This window comes from Trichechus manatus, unplaced genomic scaffold (genome assembly GCF_000243295.1).
Source record: "Trichechus manatus latirostris isolate Lorelei unplaced genomic scaffold, TriManLat1.0 scaffold00086, whole genome shotgun sequence".
NCBI classification, from domain to species: Eukaryota; Metazoa; Chordata; class Mammalia; order Sirenia; family Trichechidae; genus Trichechus; species Trichechus manatus.
Window position 1 is genome coordinate 6,233,659 of NW_004444022.1, and position 19,984 is coordinate 6,253,642.

Genomic DNA, 19,984 nt, shown 5'->3' on the forward strand with positions numbered 1-19,984 from the left:
CTGCCTTATGCTTGTCACACCCTGATTGTTTTCTTGGACCTGTGGGCCCATACCTGTCTTGAAGATTCACCCCTATTACATTAGTTGTTAGTTCTGGGGGCTCTGAAGTGATTTGGATAGTCTGATTTTAGTGTATGAAGTATTCATTAACATTTTTAAATACCGAAGTAACAGTAATGTATGAATGTAAAATATTCTAGAATGTCATTCATCGTGAGCTCCTTCTAGAAGCTTAGTGTTATATTAGGTGCTAAGGTGGTAGGTGGTGTTATCAGTATAGGGTTAACATGGATTAATAGTGTAATATTTAAATTTCTACTTAGGGCCCAAGTGATCATGCTTTGTTTTTGTTGTTGTTGTTAGTTGCCGTTGAGTCTATTTCAACTCATGGCAACTCAGTGTGTGCAGAGTAGAACGGTTCCACAGGGTTTTCAAGTAGATCGCCAGGCCTCTCTTCCGAGGAGCCTCTGGGTGGATTCAGACCACCAACCATTTGCTTAGTAGAAAAATGCTTAACCATTTGCATCCCACCATAGGCCTTCAATTATGTATTAGGTGATATCTATTGTGATAAAATCAGAAAGAATCTTTTAGGTCTTTTAGACCATTATTCCTCACTGTAACATGAGGGGACTAGATTAGATCATCTCAGTGTCCCTTCCAACTCTAAAATTCTGTGCCACTTTAGACTTAGTAACTTCTTCTAAAAGATTTGAGAAGTTACCACCACTACTTTTTTTTAATCTATGTAACTATATATCCAAAACAAAATACTATAAATAAAAAAGTTTAAAATAGCATTTAACTGTAGTTTAAACAGCTTTAACATAATAACATCTAAAACCACTACCTAAAAAGGAAACTTGGCATTTCTCTCATTAAGCACATCAAACCCAGCAGTCCCATGGACAGTTACAAATTTTCCAAAGATTATATCCCAGCATCCCTACAGCAGGCATAAGGCCAGCATGCTGCGTGAAGCCATTATCTGCAAGGATCTTCATTTTGGCATTCTGAAGACATTTAGCAAAGTAATGGAAATTTAGTTAAAATTCCCTCATTTTCAGATTGTATGTGAATGCTTCTAAGATTAAACATGCCCCATAAGGGGAAAATTAGCCCTTTAATTTTAGTGTATTTTAGAGAGATGAAAAACTGACTAACTCTTTCAGGGGTAAAATCTCTTTTCATGATGTTTCTTTGAGGTCATGTGCATGTATTAGTTAAACTAGAATTGCTTTTCCTTTTGAGAGGAATAGCAGACAATCACTTCTGTTGGTCATAAGGTCAGTTCTTGGCCATCTTTCATAGAGTGCTACCAAAGTACTGATCAAAATTACTTTTCTCTGTTGTTGGATGCTAATTTTATACTCCTTATTAGAAAATAAGCCCAAACAGTCTTTCACTGAGGAAAAATCACTGAGCTGACCTAAACTGCCTCCAGTCTCAACTTTGATCAGTTTCCTGTTATCTCTGCCCTCAAAGGTAACCAGTTGCAGTCAAGTTGATTCTGACTCATGGTGACTCCATGTGTGTAAGAATAGAATTATGCTCCACAGGGTTTTCAATGGCTGATTTTTCAGAAGTAGATAACCAAGCCTTTCTTCCAAGGCACCTCTGGGTAGACTCAAACTTCTAGTCGTTCAATTAGTAACTAACACATAAAGCATTTGCACCACTCAGGGACTCTGCCCTCAGAGTCTTTTTGCAGGTTCTCCCCCATACTAGGCTCTTTTCCTCAGGAACTTTGCAAGTGCTGTTACCTCTACCTAAGAAATGACTCTCTAACATCTTCACATGTCCCAACACACATTCTTTACCCATCTATTTGTACATATCCTTTAGTCTCAGCCTAAATGTTGCTTCTTCAGAGAAAACGTCACAACTTGGTATTGAAATTAGGTCTCCCTGTTGGCTCATCCATGGAGCACTTACTTTTCCTTCACAGGAATTAACACAATTATCATCATAATTTGTTGGTGGACAAATCTGCATATCTCTTTCACTAAACTGTAAACTCCATAAGGGCAGGGACAGGGACATTATGTATACTTTTTAACCACTGTATGTGCAGTATGTGCCTGGCACAAAAAAGATACACATTCAATATTTATTGAATGAATTAAGTACAGATAGTTTAAAACCATTGCTTTCACTATGTTTCACCTAAATTGAGAGTAAATATTTATACTTCCCTGGAGAACTCCAAAGGTAGTATTGCAAGATACAATGAAGGCTTAAGTGAATAATGTATATTCATATTCTGATAGTCTCATTCATTCTCTTGCCTGCCCTCGTCTCTTCTTTCTTCTATCTCTCAAGGAAGGATTCCTCCAGGTCCTAGAATAAAAAGCATCGGGGTGCCTGGATTTTAGGTGACTCACTGGCCCACCAACAGTTGATTTTTTTGCCTGAATGTTCATTAGCTATTTTCAGTGATTCTGGAACACCATAACTCCAGGATCTAACAGTAAATGTTAGTCTGGAGATCCACACATTGAGGGAATGTACCTGACTCCCCCAAAGAAGGTACACCAGTACACAAGCAGCAAATGGTCTCTCTCCAGTTCATTGAAGACTGGGGAGTACTGGCATTAGATTTCACAGTGGCCTGCATCGCCCTATGTCCAGTGTTCATGATGTTGTTGTGTGCCATCAAGTCGATTCCGACTCATAGCGACTCTATATGACAGACTAGAACTGCCCCGTAGGGTTTTCTAGGCTGTAATCTTTACTGGAGCAGATTGCCAGGTCTTTTCTCCCACAGAGCGGCTGGTAGGTTCAAACTGCTGACCTTTCGGTCAGTAGCTGAGTGCTTAACCATTGTGCCACCAGGTCTCCCTAATTACATGCTTTTGAAAAGTATCTTGCTGTGGTATCTTGGCTGGTAGAAAGCTTGGTATTCTGCAGCCCATTTGAGAATCCACAAACCCCCCCAAAAAAAATACACACACAAAGCAGTTGTCATCAAATCGATTCCGACTTATGGCAGCCCCATGTGTCAGAGAAGAGTTGTGCTCCTTAAGGTTTTCAATGGCTGATTAAGTGGAAGTAGATCACCAAACTTTTTTCTCAAGGCGCCTCTGGGTGGACTCGAACCTCCAACTTTCGGTCAGTAGTCAAGTGCATTAACCGTTTTCACCACCCTGGGACTGTTCGAGAATCCACAGCCTCTCTTTGTTGTAGTTAGGTGCCACTGAGTTGGTTCTGATTCATAGTGACCCTATGTACAACGGAAGGAAACACTGCCTGGTCCTGCACCATCCTCACAATCATTGCTATGTTTGAACCCACTCTTGCAACCACTGTGTAAGTCCATCTAGTTGAGGGTCTTCCTCTTTTTCACTGACCCTCTACTTTACCAAGCATGATGTCCTTCTCCAGGGCCTGGTCCCTCCTGATAACATGTCCAAAGTACATAAGACAAAGTCTCACCATCCTCGCATCTAAGGAGCATTCTGGCTGTACTTCTTCCAAGAGATATTTGTTCGTTTTTCTGGCAGTCTGTGGTAATATTCAATATTTTTCACCAGCACCATAATTTGAAGGCATCAGTTCTTCTTCAGTCTTCCTTATTCCTTGTCCAGCTTTCTCATGCATATGAGGTGATTGAAAGTACCATGGCTGTGTTCGCTTCAGCAGCACATATAGTAAAATTGGAACGATACAGAGAACATTAGCATGGCCACTGCACAAGGATGACACACAGATTCATGAAGTTTTCCATATTTTACATATCACAGGGGAAGTCAGCACAATGTGACCAAGGCAAAGTCATAGAAACTTCATAGACACATCCAAACACCCTGAGGAACTGAGTTACTGGGCTGAAGGCTGGGGACCATGGTCTCAGAGGACACCTAGGTCAATTGGCACAACATAGTTCATAAAGAAAATATTCTACATTCTACTTTGGTGAGTAGTGTCTGGGGTCTTAAAAGCTTTCGAGCAGCCATCTAAGGTACATCTACTGGTCCCATCTTGTCTGGAGTAAAGGAGAATGAAGGAAACCAAAGACAAAAGGAAAATGTTAGTGCAGAGGACTAACGGACCACAAGTACCACAGCATCCATCAGCCTAAGCCCACAACAATGAGATGGTGCCCAGCTACCACCATCAACCGCTCTGACCGTGATCACAATAGACCGTGATCACAATACAGGGTCCCAGACAGAGTGGGAGAAAAATGTAGAACAAAATTCAAATTCCAAAAAAAGATGGGACTTAACGGTCTGACAGAGACTGGAGGAACCCCAACACTATGTCCTCCATACACCTTTTAACTCAGAACTGAAGTCACTCCCGTAGTTTACCCTTCAGCCAAAGATTACACAGGTCTATAAAACAAATAATAACACAAGTGAGGAACATGTTTCTTAGTTCAGTTATATAAATGAAACCAAATGGTAAACACCTGCCCAAAAGCAAAGAAGAGAAGGCAGGAAGGGACAGGAAAATGGGACGAATGAAAACGAGGAACCCCGGCTGGAGAAGGGGAGAATGTTGACACATCATGGGGATTGTAGTCAATGTCACAAAACAATTTGTGTATAAATTGTTGAATAAGAAACTAGTTTGCTCTGTGAACTTTCACCTAAAGCACAATTGCCAAAAAAAAAAAGAAGAAAATACCATGGCTTGGGTCAGGCATACCTTAGTCCTCAAAGTGAAATTTTTGCTTTTCAACACTTCAAAGAAGTCTTTTGCAGCAGGTTTGCCCAGTGCAATATGTTGTTTGATTTATTGACTACTGCTTCCATGGGTATTGATTGTGGATCCAAGTAAAATGAAATCCTTGACAACTTCAATCATTTCTCCATTTATCATGATGTTGTTTATTGATCCAGCTGTGAGGATTTTTGTTTCTTTATGTTGAGGTGTACTGAAGGCTGTAGTCTTTGATCTTTATCAGTTTAAGTACTTCAAGTTCTCTTCACTTTCAGCAAGCAAGGTTGTGTCATTTGCATATCGCAGGTTGTTAATTAGTCTTCCTCCAATCCTAATGCCGCATTCTTCTTCATGTAGTCCGGTTTCTTGGATTATTTGCTCAGCATACAGATTGAATAAGTGTGGTGAAATGATACACCTCTGATGTACACCTTTCCCGATTTTAAATCACTTAGTATCCCCTGGTTGTGTTTGAATGACTGCCCCTTGGTCTATGTACAGGTTCTGCATGAGCACAATTAAGTTTTCTGAAATTCCCATTCTTTGCAAGGTTATCCATAATTTGTTATGATCCACATAGTCAAATGCTTTTGCATAGTCAATAAAACACATGTAAACATCTTTCTGGTATTCTCTGCATTCAGCCAAGATCTATTTGACATCAGCAATGATACCCCTCGTTCCATGTCCTCTTCTGAATTCGGCTTGAATTTCTGGTGTTTCCCTGTTGATGTACTGCTGCAACCATTTTTGAATGCTCTTTAGCAAAATTTTACTTGTGTATGTTATTAACGATATTGTTCACTAATTTCTGCATTCTGTTGGATCACCTTTCTTTGGTATAGGCACAAATATGGATCTCTTCCAGTCTGTTGGCCAAGTAGCTGTCTTCCAAATTTCTTGGCGTAAAAGAGTGAGCTCTTCTAATGTTGCATCCATTTGTTGAAATGTCTCAATTGTATTCTCTCAATTCCTGGAGACTTGTTTTTCATCAATGCCTTCAGTGCAGGTTGGACTTCTTCCTTCAATACCGTCAGTTCTTGATCATATGCTATCTCCTGAAATGGATGAATGTCAACCAATTCTTTTTGGTACAGTGACTCTGTGCATTTCTTCCCTCTTCTTTTGATGCTTGCTTCATCATTCAATATTTTGCCCATAGAATCCTTCAAAATTGCAACTGGAGGCTTGAATTTTTCTTCAGTTCTTTCAGCTTGAGAAATGCCGAGCATGTTCTTCCCTTTTGGTTTTCTAACACCAAGTCTTTGCACATTTCACTGTAATACTTTGTGTTCTCAAGCTGCCCTTTGAAATCTTCTGTTCAGCTCTCTTGAGTCATCATTTCTTCCTTTCGCTTTAGCTACTTGACGTTCAAGAGCAAGTTTCAGAGTCTCTTCTGACATCCATTTTGGTCTTTAATTGCCTCTCTTTTATTACTGCTAATTGGAAATGTAAATCTATTGTATCATACATACTAATTGTCCAATTCCTGTTGTATTCCATGCCTTCCACTGGTAAAAGGAATGTTCTCTTAGACACTCCTGGGTATGGTTTCAGATAAGTATCATATTCTTGAACCAAGAGTATTAGAGACCGTACATTTCTTCTCACTGGAGACTTTCATTCCGGTATGTTTGTGACTCTCAAAAGTAAAAAAAAAAAGCTACTAGTCTCATGTAGAATGTGGAAAGGAGTAGTTATCATTAGTTCACAACAATGAACTCAAGTACTAAAGTCATATTTCACCTGCACTCATGTAAAATACCGCCTTCCTTTGCTTTGTGCACTTTGATTCATCACTACTGATTGACACTTTTGAAGTTTTGCTGCAGATGGTATATGAGATGTCTCACACACATGATGTGACACACCATAGGGGACTCTTGGAGCTCTTATCTCTCTGAGGAATTTTCTTAACTTTAAAGCATCTGTTGGTTCCTTAAAATACAATTGAAATGTGGTTTTTTGCTGAGTTGTACATTCACCTTGTGGAATCTGCTCACTAAGTCTTACTATCCAAAAAAATTATAGGCCAAAGTGCCACCTCTCTGCCTGAATTTTCATGCTTGCGAGGGCATATGGGGGGTAGAAGGCTATGATAGGTTTTGATTTGGTCAATCAAGCTGAAGATATCATTTGGCAAAAATATTAGTCTACCTACAAAAAAGTTTTTAATTTTCATAATTTATGTAGTTCAAAAGTTCCACATGTAAATGCTGTTTAAGTACCTTGCCCAAGATATGGATTCATTAGTTATAGATTATAAAACTCTATCCATAGCAGTGTAGATAATCTCAAATTGCACGTAGGGTAATATTAAAATCATTCACAACACTTAAAGCTAAGTAAGTGGAATGACACATGAAAATCTAACTAATGATACACTAGAAAACTGTCTAGCTCTCTCATCCTGCCCTCCCTTTTTTCTCTTCTGTTAAAACTTTCTCTTAATGTTAACATCACTGTATCTTGCATAGAAGCAAAACACTAATTTAAAGTTCTGGGAGCATATAAATAATTTACTTTTTCTTTTTTTTTTTTTTTGGCTTAAGAGCCTTTTCTCTATTTTTTTCTGGGCAAATAAAGTAATTTTTCACATCAACTAGGAAATTAATTATGCAGCATAGATGACATCAATATACCATTGGATCAACTGATGAAGAAAGAGAGGAGAGAACTAAAATTTTATTGTGAAATTATCGTAGGCCAGTTCTCTAGAGAAGCAAAACCGGTGAAGCATGTAAGTATATATAAAGAGGGATTTATATCAAGGAAATGGCTTACGAGATTGTAGATGCTGGAATGTCCCAAGTCTGTGGATCAGGATAGAGGCATCTCCTGATTCACATAGCCGCAGTGCTGGTGAACCTAAGATTGGCAGGTCGGAGAGCAGGGCTCTTGTTCACGGGCTGTGAAGATCAACAGATCCCAAGATCAGCAGATAAGCTGTGAGCTCAAGTCCTAAGAACTAGAGGTCAGATGAGCAGGAGGCAGCTGCAGGATCCAGAGAGGACAAAAGCAAGAACGTCGGCTTATATTCGGATACAGGCCACATGCCCAAGGAAATTCCCTTTCACTGACTGGCTACTCACACAGATCCCATCATGGGGATAATCACACATAAACACTGAGAATCATACAAACCAGCCAAGTTGACACACAGTCTTAACCATCACAGAAATTAATATCTGCCAAGCACTGCACTAGGCACTTTACACATTTATTAACTCAAATTCTCATAGAAACCCTGTGGCATATACATTATTATCCATATTTTTTACAGATGAAATAACTAATTATTGAAGAGGCTAAGCTAATTGGCCAAAATCACACATACCATAAGTGTTAAACCTAGAATTAACCCTGATATACCTCACAAATCTGATAATGTATCTATAACAAATTGAGAGTAATTATAGCATATGTAACATAAACGGTCACTATACACGTGGACCTCACCAAATGGAATACACAGGAATCAGATCGACTACATCTGTGGAAAGACACAATGGAAAAGCTCACTATCATCAGTCAGAACAAGGCCAGGGACAAACTGCAGAACAGACCGTCAACTGCTCATGTGCAAGTTCAAGTCGAAGCTGAAGAAAATCAAAACAAGTCCGAAACCAGACCCGTTGCCGTTGAGTAAATTCCGACTCACAGCAAACCTATAGGACAGAGTAGAACTGCCCCATAGGGTTTCCAAGGCTATAGTCTTTATGGAAGCAGACTACCATGTATTTCTCCCACAGAGCAGCTGGTGGCTTCAAACTGTTGAGCTTTAGGTTAGCAGCTCAGCAGCCTAGCTCTTTAACCACTGCACCCCAATGTTCCTTAAAACAAGTCCACAAGAGCCAAAATATGACCTTGAGTATATCCCACTTGAATTTTGAGACCATCGCAAGAATAGATTTGACACACTCAACACTAATGACCGAAGACCAGACAAGTTGTGGAATGACATCAAGAACATCATATTTGTAGAAACCAAGAGGTCATTAAAAAGAAAAGATCAAAATGGATGTCAGAAGAGACTCTGAAGCTTGCTCTTGAATGTAGAGTAGCTAAGTGAATGGAAGAAATGATGAAGTAAAAGAGCTGAACAGAAGATTTCAAAGGGCAGCTTGAGAACATAAAGTATTTATAATGAAATATGCAGAGACTTGGAGTTAGAAAACCAAATGCTCAGCATTTCTCAAGCTGAAAGACTGAAGAAAAATTCAAGCCTCCAGTTGCAATTTTGAAGGATTTGGGCAAAATATTGAATGACAAAGGAAGCATCAAAAGAAGAGGGAAGGAATGCACAGAGTCACCATACCAAAAAGAATTGGTCAACATTCAGCCATTTCAAGAGGTAGCATATGTTCAAGAACCGATGATACTGAAGGAAGAAGTCCAACCTGCACTGAAGGCATTGACAGAAAACAAGGCTCCAGGAATTGACAGAATACAACTGAGATGTTTCAACAAATGGATACAGTGCTGGAGGTGCTCACTCTTTTATGCCAAGAAATTTGGAAGACAGCTACCTGGCCAACTGACTGGAAGAGATCCACATTTGTGCCCATTCCAAAAAAACATGATCCAACAGAATGTGGAAATTATTGAACAATATCATTAATATCACACACAAGTAAAATTTTGCTGAAGATCATTCAAAAGAGGTTACAGCAGTACATCGATGGGGAACTGCCAGAAAGTCAAGCCAGATTCAAAAGAGGACATGGAATGAAGGATATCATTGCTAATGTCTGATGCATTTTGGCTGAAAGCGAGAATACCAGAAAGATGTTTACATGTGTTTTATTGACTATGCAAAAGCATTTGACTCTGTGGATCATAACAAATTATGGATAACATTGCAAAGAATGGGAATTCCGGAACACTTAATTGTGCTCATGCAGAACCGGTACATAGAGAAGCAGTCGTTCAGACAGAACCAGGGGATACTGCGTGGTTTAAAATCAGGAAAGGTGTGCATCAGGGGTGTATCCTTTCACCATACTTTTTCAATCTGTATGCTGAGCAAATAACCTGAGAAGGTGGGCTATATGAAGAAGAACATGGCATCAGGATTGGAGACTCATTAACAACCTGCGATATGTGGATGACACAAACTTGCTTGCGGAAAGTGAAGAGAACTTAAGGCACTTACTGATTGCGGCATGATAGATCACTTCTGTGTGTGGCCTTTCTAGCCATGGTCTTGTAACTCCCCCCACCAAGTGATTGCGCAGGACTGTGTGATTGGGTAGTTGTGGCCCAACAAAGGGATTGGTCAGCTTTGCCATCCTGATGGGCTTGAAATGAGCTGTCCCAGAGGCAGAAGACAGAAGAGCCCACTACCACCAAGGAAGAAAAGCCAGGAGCCAGCATATCCTTTGGACCTGGGATCCCTGTGCTGAAAAGCTCCTGGAAGCAGAGATGGAGAGAGAGAGTGACCTGTAGCCCTGAAGATGGTGAGAAGTGATGGCAGCAGAGACCTGGCAGCAGGAAACAGTGTGGTAGGCTTCCCAGCCCACAGAGAGAGAGAAAGCTGAGTGCCTTTGGGCAGAGACTGAGGGCCAGAAGAGATGTGCCTGTGAGCACAGCTGGGAAGAGGCTGTCCTGATGGAAGAACTGTATCCTGAGTGTTCCTGAACCTAAATTGTAACCTGTTACTTTCCTAATAAACCCCCTGATCATAAGTATGGTCTGTGGCCATTGCAACAAATTATCAAACCCAGCAGAGAAGTAGACAGTGCTGTGAGAGGGACAATTGGTGTCAGAATTGGTAAAGATGGTGGAGAGAGGAGGCATGTCTGACCTCTCTGCCTCGTAGGAATCAGCCTTGGGCTGTTGATCTTGATTCTCCTTCCCCCTTGTGAAGTTAAAGGAGGTCAGACACCGCCCCCACATCATTTTTACAGTTGATGAAGATCAAACACTACAGCCTTCAGGACCCCTCAACATGAAGAAAACAAAAATCTCTACAACTGGACCAATAAGCAACATCATGATAAACAGAGAAAAGACTAAAGTTGTCAAGGATTTCATTTTATTGGATCCACAATCAATGCCCGTGGAAGGAGCAGTCAAGAAATCAAACAACATATCGCATTCAGCAAATCTGCTGCAACACCTCTTTAAAGTGTTGAAAGGCAAAGATGTCACTTTGAGGATTAAGGTGCTCCTGACCCAAGCCATGGTATTTTCAATTGCCTCATATACATGTGAAAGCTGGACAATGAATAAAGAAGACGGAAGAAGAATTGATGCGTTTCAATTATGGTGATGGCGAAGAATATTGAATATACCATGGAATGCCAGAAGAAAGAAAAAGTCTGTTTTGGAAAAACTATAGCCAGAGTGCACCTGGGAAGGGAGGTTGGCAAAACTTGGTCTCACATACTTTGGACATGTTTTCAGGAAGGATCAGTCCATGGAGAGGGACATCATGCTTGGTAAGGTAGAGGATCATCGAAAAAGAGGAAGACCCTCAACAAGATGGATTGACACAGTGACTGCAACGATGGGCTCAAATATAGCAGTGATTGTGAGGATGGCGCAGGACCTGCTGGTGTTTCCTTCTGTTGTACGTAGTGACGCTGTGAGTTGGAACTGACTCGATGGCACCTAACAACAACAACAAAGCATATGTATGAAACAATATGTTTTAAATGCAGATGAAAGTTTTGAAGGCAGCAGAAATGGAATATATCTTTGAATGTTCTGAACTTACGTTCTGAATTTGAGCAGTGACAGTTGGCAGTTAATGTTCTTTTAAAAATAAAAGTCTTACAGGGAGTATTTAAAAATAGAAATGGAATTGCAACACTTAAAACATAATAGTTTTAGGCCTAAGTGCATTATTGAGAAAAAAAAATTCCAGCACATTGAATATTTAACATTAAGCGCCTGAGAGTTCTAAGAGGGAAGAAAGTGAGACACTGAATTAATTATCTACTGGTATTTAATAATTCAGGCATTTTTATTGATTCAAATTATCATAAAGCTACTCAGTCTAAGGGAGTGGGGCATAAATTTTCCTGGAATCCTGTTACCTTTTTTTGCTGTACTCTCTTAATGTCTTCAGTACACTCAGAGACATCTTCACAGATTCGGAGGCACTACACTTGCAGCACAGATTTCCATAATGAACAAGAAGTATTAAGAATCTGGCTTGCCTTGCCAAAGGAAGGAGAGGAGTAAGTAACCCAGGAAAAGGTACACAGGTGAACCCTCAAAACAGGGAAACTGTTCACTTTTTAACATAATAAAGATATTATGAGTAATCCTTTAGCGCCATCATTAATATCATGGTTCTATAATGGTTTGAAAGTGGAGCAGTCTGTTAGCTCTTCCCTTTTGACAAGGCCCTCGCCTTCCTAATTCCCTAGGCATGTGCAAATTGATTGAACTCCATACATCCTCAAGTTCCCCTCAGAACTAGCTGGCTCTTCTTTCTACTGTGTGTGCTGACTTAGGAAACTTCCCTACTTTTGTCTTTTGAAGTATTTCAAGAGTCTCTGAATTTCTCTTCAATGTACACTGTAGTATATCTTACAGTGGCATATTCTCATAGCTTTCAGATTTCAGTAACTGTTGTAAGGCCAGCCTGAATGGTGATACATTATAGAGTATTTAAAGTACTGTTTATCACTTTCAAGTACCCTCCCTTATCTGAAATGTGGTCAAGAAACAGTTGCCTGTAGAAGAACTATCTAAAACTGAAGAGGTAAAAATATGACATTCAGATCATGCTTCTGAAGGCATGTAATGGTTCCTGAGGTGGCAGTCTCCCAAACTGTTAAAACACCACAATCTTTGTATCTCAGCGTCATTTACCTGGACCACTATCCAGTACTGAAATCCCTTTAGAATCTTCTTTACGAAGATCTATTCAAATGCCTCTAATAACGGACAGCTTACTGCCAACAACATCTACAGCTTAAGGCAGTAGTTCTCAGCCCTAGTTGCACACTGGAATCACATGGAGAGCATTTCAAATGCCCAGGCCCATCCCAGAGAGTTGTTGTGAAAAGCAGAATGAGACGATATATGCGAAAGCACACTGTAAGCTGTAACTTGCCATAAACATGTGAGACATATCATCGTTTACACCATTAAATAGCAACTTCTGAATATTTGCCTACCCTTGTAGCCTGTTTAAATGTTTTTAGATCCTCATTCTCACATCCAGTGTATTTGCTGTTTCTTCCAGCTATATGTCAGATTTTTTCTAATTAGAAATTTCATTTATTTTATGATCAGTAAATGAGTATTTGTTGAAGACCTACTGGATTCAAGACACTGGACTGTGTGCTTATTTTTCCAATCCAGTGGTCAGATTGGTCTAGCCAAAGGCCCTCTTAGTGTGTTTGCTCTGTTGGTCAGCCTTCCTTTGGTTCCTCATTTACTGGGCATTGACTATTTTAATACTTAATTGTCAAGCTGTTCATTTTTTCTATATAGCCATGTCTTTGAATTTGTACATTTTTCCAGAGGTTTTTTTTTTTTTTTTCATATTATATTTACTTCCTGTAAAAGCCCAATGAGGTCAGTCAGAAGTATAGAAGTTTTAGGTACTTCTAAGTATATTTTTGGTGACTTACAAGTAAATTGGCATTTTAGGATGTCTAAAGTGACCAGTAGTTGTTTGTCTTATTTCGGATACAATTCCTAGAGAACTGGGATATATTATATATATATATATATATATATATATAACTATATATATTTTAACTGTAAACATGAAGCCAAGTCTAGCACAGATGCCAGAGAGGGTTTACCTCTTGCTCTTGAGCCCTGGTGGCACAGTGGTTAAGAGCTCGGCTGCTAACCAAATGGTCAGCAGTTCAAATCCACCAGCCACCCCTTGGAAACCCTATGGGGTAGTTCTGCTCTGTCCTGTAGGGTCGCTATTAATTGGAATCGACTCGATGGCAACAGGTTTGTTTTTTTTATTTGAGCCATTAACTCTTCCTGACTGACCATTCCTTCCCGGTCTTGGGAGATTAAGAATCCTGAGTAGTAAGATTCTTTTTCAGGCTGGCAGACACTTGCTTCTGTTTAAGTGATCTCTCTGCCTCAGCAGAACCGTTTTCTGTGTGGATCACTTACCCAGTTTAGAAAAAGACTTGATGGTGACTATATTTAGACTGAAGAGGAATCAAACTTTCCAGAGAATGATGATATGGAATATGATGACTGTGCAGTAGGCAAGTGTATATGCCAAATCTTTCTGACAAACAGGGCATAGAATTTTTCACTTTGGGGGCAAATACTTCATTTTTTCCATTGGTATTGGTCACTTAAATGCCAGATTGGTTTGGCTGTTTACATTTTTTAAAATGATGAGGAAATAAACATTGTGATTTTCCTGAAAGGTTATTCCTGATAGATGGAATTACACCCTTTATATTAATATTGAAAATGGAAATGCAGCCTCTTGGAGCAGGTGTGGTGAGGGACATGGTGGGGGCTAAATAGTGTGCCACAAATCACTACGTAGATCTGACCTTTAAGAAATTTTGTGACCCGACTTTTCTCAGCCTCTGTTTTAAAAGTTTAAAAAAATGTTTATTGCTTAGCTACACAGGACAAGATTAGAGCCCTAGAAATCTAAGTTGGAAGACCTTTATTAGTATTCTACAAGGCATGTTTAAATATCCATAAAAACTATGTCAGTCTATGAAATTTAATACCAGATTCTGTCATATTATAAATCCTAACATGATTATTTAATATATTATTATTCTATTACCCAGGGGCCAAAAATCCCTCACTTATTTAGTAACTGGGCGCTAGTTACCCCTGAATTAAAAGCATAGTATAACATCATTCTGCAAAGGGCCAGGGATAGCCAAGGCATTCTTGAAGAACACCAACAAAACTGGGGAACGTATACTTCTAGATATCAAAATTTCTTAAAAAGCTTAAAGGAATTAAGACAGTTTAGTACTGACAAAATGACAGACAAACTGACTGATGAAACAGAACAGAGTCCACAAACAGAGCTACCCGTATTTCTACCAGAAATAAGAGCTATGTCATCTTATTTATGCCATAGTCTGACATTGTAATGCAGTGAGGAAAGAATGGTCTTTTCCAAAAATGGTGGTGGATCAATTACATCTATATAGAAAAATCATATCTTGATCCTATCCCACACCATATACAGAAATCCATTCCAGATGGATTACAGATCTAAATGTGAACATTAAATAATAAATCTTGGAGAAGGAACATAGGAGAGCATCATCATAACTTTATCATAAGCAAAGATTTATTAAATAGAACATAAAAAGTGCTAATCATAGGAGAAAAAAACAAATAATTAAGAACTTTTTATTGTCAAAAGACACCATTAAGAGACTGAAATGGTAAGCTACATAGGGGAAAAATATATTTGTAAACTATATATCCAACAAAGGACTCATACCAGAATACATATTTTTATATTCCCACAAATCAAGAAGCCAGAAAACCTAATAGAAAAATGGGGAAAAGAGCAGACACTTTACAAAAGAGGATACCCAAGTACCAATAAACATATCAATAATTGTTCAACTAGTCATCAGAGAAATGTAAATTGAAACCACAATGTGATACCACTACACATCCAACCGAACGGCTACAATGAAAAAGACTGACCACAGCAAGTGGTGGCAAATATGTGGAACAACTGGAACTCTCAGTCCCTGCTGGTGGGAAAGTAAATTCATATAACTCCTTTGTAAGACTCTTTGATACTATCTACTAAAGCTGATATTCTATGACCCGAGAATTCTACTCCTAGTTATGGCTCCCGCAGAAAGCATACATATATTCACAAAAAAATATATACTAGAATGTTCAGAGCAGCACTATTTGAAATAACCAAAGCCTAGAAAATACTTAAATAATGAAATGGATAAATGGTGGCATGTTCACTCAATGGGATACTATACAGAAATGAGAAAGAACGATCTAAAACCACCCCCAACAATATGTGTGAATCTCACAAGCATTATAAAAGAAACTGTACATGGAATAGTACAAACTGTTCGAGTCTATGTACATAAAGTGCAAGAATAAACAAAAGTAATCTACACCGTTAGAAGTCAGCATAGTGGTTACCCATGAGCAGGAGAGTGATTTAAAAGGTTTATGCAAGGGTGGGGCAGATTCTTTGGTACTGGTGATGTTCTATTTCTAGAACTGCCTGTGATTTCACATATGTTGTTTAGTTTGTAAAAATTTATCAAGCAGTAAACTTACGATTTATGCTTTTCTCTGTATGTTTATTATATTCCACAATAAACAGTTTAAACACAGTATAACCCAATAAGCAGGTTACAAAAAAATTAGTCCCGTAAAATGGGGAAGGGGGGTCAAGTTATTCCAAAGTTAATACAATCATTAGGGTGAACTTGCTGCAGGAATGGGAATGACCAATCATGCCTTATCCAAACTGTTAGCACGGATGGGGCATGTTACCAAGTTTCACTCACCTTAGGCTCTTCTTGCGATATAGTAAATGTTCAGGTTGTCTCTTTAGCTCTCCAGGAGAAATTAGGATTTAAGATGAAGATCTTTTGCACATGGAAGGTACACGCTTCATTGTATCTGAGTATTTCCCAAGTAGTATATTTCAATAGGCAAAAATAAAACAACGATTTTTAAAAGTCTTTTTAAATTTTTTCATTGGTGTTTGACTCATCAGAAAAGGTTGGAATTATTAATAGCATTATTTGAATAGGAAATCATTAATAAAAATACTTTTAAAAAATGGGTAAAGTGGAAAAGATCCCCAAAAGGTACTTTTTATCTTAAGGAGTGAACGTAAGGCAGGCAAAGCTGACATTACCATACAGGCTTTCTGCTCCCCCCAGGAGGTTCTAATCAAGCCTTGCACTCTGATTGAAATGCAGGGCGCAGAAGTGGGAAAACTGATTAACAAAATAAAAAACCCAGAGTGTTTTCCATGCAAACAGTCATCAGCGTATCTTATGTAATTATGTAGCCCATAAATCAACACAGCGTGCAAGGGCTTCACTCATGGTGTAAATATCTTAATGACTGAAATGTTTTAACCGTGAATAATTTATATCTGCATGATCCATTTTTTGCACCATGCTTCACTTCGGTAGGATAAACTAATCTTCTGTCAGGGGATGGGGCTCTTGACTATTTCCTCCTGATTTCTTTTCTGTTTATTTTTCTTATTTTGACACACTCCATTTTTTCTCTTGTGCTTTCTTAAATAAGAGTACCTCATCCAGCCACCCTGCCTGCTTGCTTTTACTTTTCCTATGCATCTTGCTAGACATCTTGGAATAAAGCCAGGGCTTTTGGAATCCTACTTTTCGTAAGACCCTCTGCGAATGGAATTGGGTGGCAGCTAGGGAAATAGACTTAATGCCACAAGGCAGTATAAGCTTCTTGACGTTGTTGTGGGGAAAGATTTATTATGGAAGGCAATTGCCAGAGGAGGCTAATGATCAATTAAACGTTAGCATTTGTAGATCCCCTTCTGTGATGCAGAAAGTAACTGCCACGTGGGTAATGCTGGAAAGCAGTACTTGCTAAAATAGTTTGTTCTTTCCTGCACTCCATTCAAATAAAGGCAGCTGAGAAACCTCACCATACTCAGCCCCCTTAGATCCTTATGGGGGGGGATTTTCTTGACATTTACCATAGTTATTTGGTAATAATAATTGCCTTTTTGTAGACAGCCCTTGTTGACAGGGCTTCCGTCGCCTTCTGTAGATCTTTTGACACTTTTTTTATTTTAAATAATATTTTGTTGTTTTTGGTAAAAGTATACACAGCAAATTAGGCTCCCATTTGACAATTTCTATACAAATTGTTCAGTGATCTTTTGACACTTCCGGCATGCCTGAGTAATTTTCTTAGAGACCTGGAAATCTTATCCTGCTAAATAACCCAATTTTTTAAATTTATAAGCACTTTGACCATTCTGTATTAAAGTAGGTTTCATTAGGAGAAAAAAGGCAAAAATTTTGTGTCCTACAGTTAGAAAAAAAAATATTAACTAGAAACTTTCTGAGATTCAGCAGAATATATTTCCATAGTAGAATCCTAGAGTTTTACCCCACTGCCCTACCTTCTTGACATGGGATCCCAAGAGGTTACTGAAGGACAGAGATAATATATTTTCTTCTTTGAATCCCCAGTAACTTCTGATGTGCCTGGCATTGAATAAATGTATTTTTTAATTAATACAGTTTCATGAATGATGGCTTAGTTTGTAGACTTAGAAAGCCCTCTTCTATGAGAATGTGAGGTAAGTGGTCTTTTATCCTATCAAGAAGCTAGTTAGGCCACTTCAGCTCCCTGATAGTATGTTAATTCTTCCACTGATTCCTCTATGTCCAAAGCTTCTGAATGTGGTCTCAGTCACCTGTATAAAAGGCCAGCATACCAGGGTCTTATCCATACCAGGGCAGGATAAACTAATCTTCTGTCAGGGGATGGGCTCTTGATTATGTCTTCCTGATTTCTCTTCTGTTCATTTTTCTTAATTTGACACACTCCATTTGAATTATTTCTTGAATTATTTGGACGTTCAGCTTCTCTTGGAAACCTAAGCAAGAGAAAAGGTTGATATGTAGGAAAGATCCCAAAGGGACATTCAATCTGTCTGCTCGAGGATCCGTCTTTAGATCAAGTTGGCCACCACATTAGCTTTTTCCATTCTAGAAGCACCATTGTTAATTTGCTTTTTAATCTTATGCCTCAACCTTGATCAAGGAACAGCCATTGGAAGCCACCTCTGCATCTGTTATAAAAATGTGTTGAGGACATTACCGATTATATCATTTAACATCATCTATATATAAAACCCCATTGGACAAATAATCTTTTATAGCTCCCTGCTAGAAGAGTCTTTATTTTAATATCAGAGACTAGTGGGCTTCCTCCTTTCTAATACTGAGAACTGCATTATTGATAGTGTTTCCATTATTGCCCTGGTTGCCAGGAAGTTCAGTCATTGTTTTTATTGAAGTGGAAATCACACACCAAAACCAAACCATTGCTGTGGAGTTGATACCTACTCATAGAGACCCTATAGGACAGAGTAGAACTGCCCCATAGGGTTTCCAAGGAGTGGCTGGTGGATTTGAACTGCTGCACTTTTGATTGGCAGGCACGCTCTTAACCACTGTGCCACCAGGGCTCCAAAAATTACATAACATACAATCAATTGTTTTAAAGTATATGATTCAGTGCCATTAAATATACTCACAATATTGTACAATCATCACCTCTATCTAGTTCCAAAACATCTTCATCACCTGAAAAGGAAATCCCATACCCATTAAGCAGTCACTCCTCATTCCCCTCTGCCCCCAGCCCCTGGAAACCAATAATCTTCTTTCTGACTCTGTGAATTTATGAGTAGTTCAGAGTCATTTTTTTTAAATTTAGTCATAACTTCTCTATTAACCCTTGTGGGTAGGATGTGTGTATGCTCTTTCTTCTTCTTCCTGATTATTTCCTTGTATTATGTATTTTGCTTAAAGCATGCAGCCTGAAGACTTTTGTGGAAAGAAGACAGAGATGAATACAAATAAGGATATCCTCCTTTTTATCTCCAGAGCTCCTCACCACACTTCTTCATGCTGTGCTATGACCTGTACAGCCTGCATCAATGGGCTCCCTTACTCTCTGGGTTCCAGTTGGGTTTGACTAATAAGGAACCATAGCAGGAGCTCAGAGGGAGAGAGGAGAATGGTGCAGGGTATTATTGCACTGGCTTCCTCCTCATGAACTCATCGCAGGCTGGCTGCATCCCTTGATGGAAGTTCCTAGCTCTTGTCAGGAAGCCCTCTCCACATAGTCCTTCTGAATCCAGGTTCCACTAATAAGTCTATCCTTTGACTCTTCAAGCCTAGAGGTGTAATGGTGTCCTATTGTTTCTGGCCCCAGAATACTGCATCATCCCTTAAAGTTTCCCCCATGCCCTTCCCACACCTTTTTAAATCATTTCTGTATTGAACTCTCCTCAAATGGTGCTCATTTGAAGGTACCGTCTGTTTCTTGGTTGGACCTTGACTTGAACAAGCACACTCTGGTTCTGTTCAGCCCTCAGTCAACAGGATTTGCTCAGAGTCCTCTGCAGACGAGCCGGTCTGATGGATTCTCCTAGGGCCAGGCAATGTCCACTCCTAGGCATCCAGTACAGTCACATCTCTTCATAGTTTTAAGGCACAGGATCTACATATCAACCCCTGAGTGACACTAGTCTCTTTTAAGAGCTCATAAATCCTGGAGATGGCTTATTTACCTGATGATTGCCAGCTGATATAATGCTCTCTTTGGGGGTGGG

General features: G+C 39.2%; 1 protein-coding gene and 1 non-coding gene across 3 annotated transcripts in view; both read left to right on the forward strand.

Moving 5' to 3' along the window:
• The window catches only part of GRIP1 (glutamate receptor interacting protein 1), a 332,455-nt gene that overhangs the window by 202,393 nt on the left and 110,078 nt on the right, over positions 1-19,984 (forward strand). The gene's annotated exons all lie outside the window — the stretch shown is intronic.
• LOC111821460 (U6 spliceosomal RNA) lies at positions 3,627-3,733 on the forward strand. Its single transcript, XR_002824884.1, has one exon. It is a non-coding gene; the product is annotated as a U6 spliceosomal RNA (small nuclear RNA).